The sequence below is a fragment of the Heteronotia binoei genome, chromosome 9 (genome assembly GCF_032191835.1).
Source record: "Heteronotia binoei isolate CCM8104 ecotype False Entrance Well chromosome 9, APGP_CSIRO_Hbin_v1, whole genome shotgun sequence".
Taxonomy (NCBI): domain Eukaryota; kingdom Metazoa; phylum Chordata; class Lepidosauria; order Squamata; family Gekkonidae; genus Heteronotia; species Heteronotia binoei.
Window position 1 is genome coordinate 11,159,632 of NC_083231.1, and position 891 is coordinate 11,160,522.

The 891-nt window shown below is 49.7% G+C and overlaps 1 non-coding gene across 1 annotated transcript; it reads left to right on the forward strand.

Annotated features, from left to right (window-relative positions):
- The first annotated feature begins 484 nt into the window (after positions 1–484).
- TRNAN-GUU (transfer RNA asparagine (anticodon GUU)) lies at positions 485–556 on the forward strand. Its single transcript has one exon. It is a non-coding gene; the product is annotated as a tRNA-Asn (tRNA).
- Positions 557–891: the final 335 nt, after the last annotated feature.

Genomic DNA, 891 nt, shown 5'->3' on the forward strand with positions numbered 1-891 from the left:
CAGGCAGGTAGGCATGAAAAACCTCAGCTTGAGACCCTGGAGAGCCGCTGCCAGCCTGAGTAGACAAGACTGACTTTGATAGACCGAGGGTCTGATTCAGTAGAAGGCACCTTCATATGTTCATATATGCTCAAGTATTATAAGGGAGGGATGATGGCTCAGTGGTAGAGCATCTGCTTGGTAAGCAGAAGATCGTAGATTCAATCCCCGGCATCTCCATCTAAAAAGGGTCCAGGCAAGTAGGTGCAAAAAACCTCCGCTTGAGACCCTGGAGAGCCGCTGCCAGTCTGAGTCGACAGGACTGACTTTGATGGACTGAGGGTCTGATTCAGTATAAGCCAAGGGGAAGGGGCATTGGCTCACTAGTAGAGCACCTGCTTGGATACAGAAGGTCCCAGGTTCAATCCCCGGCATCTCCAACTAAAAAGGGTCCAGGCAAGTAGGCATAAAGAACCTCAGCTTGAGACCCCGGAGAGCCATGAATGGGGCTGTGGCTCAGTGGTAGAGCATCTGTTTGTTAAGCAGAAGGTCCCAGGTTCAATCCCTGGCATCTCCATCTAAAAAGAGTCCAGGCAAATAGGCATGAAAAACCTCAGCTTGAGACCCTGGAGAGCCACTGACAGTCTGAGTAGACAAGACTGACTTTGATGGACTGAGGGTCTGATTCAGTAGAAGGCAGCTTCATATATTCACCTCACAACAAATCTCATCAGATCTCTGAAGCCAAGTAGGGTTGGTACATGGATGGGGGACCACTAAAGAGGGCTCTGCAGAGGAAGACAACGGCAAGACACCTCTGCTTCTCACTTACGGTTGAAAAGCCCCTTGTGGGGTCGACATGAGTTGCTTGCAACTTAATGACACATCCACACATAAATAGTGAGCCCTTAG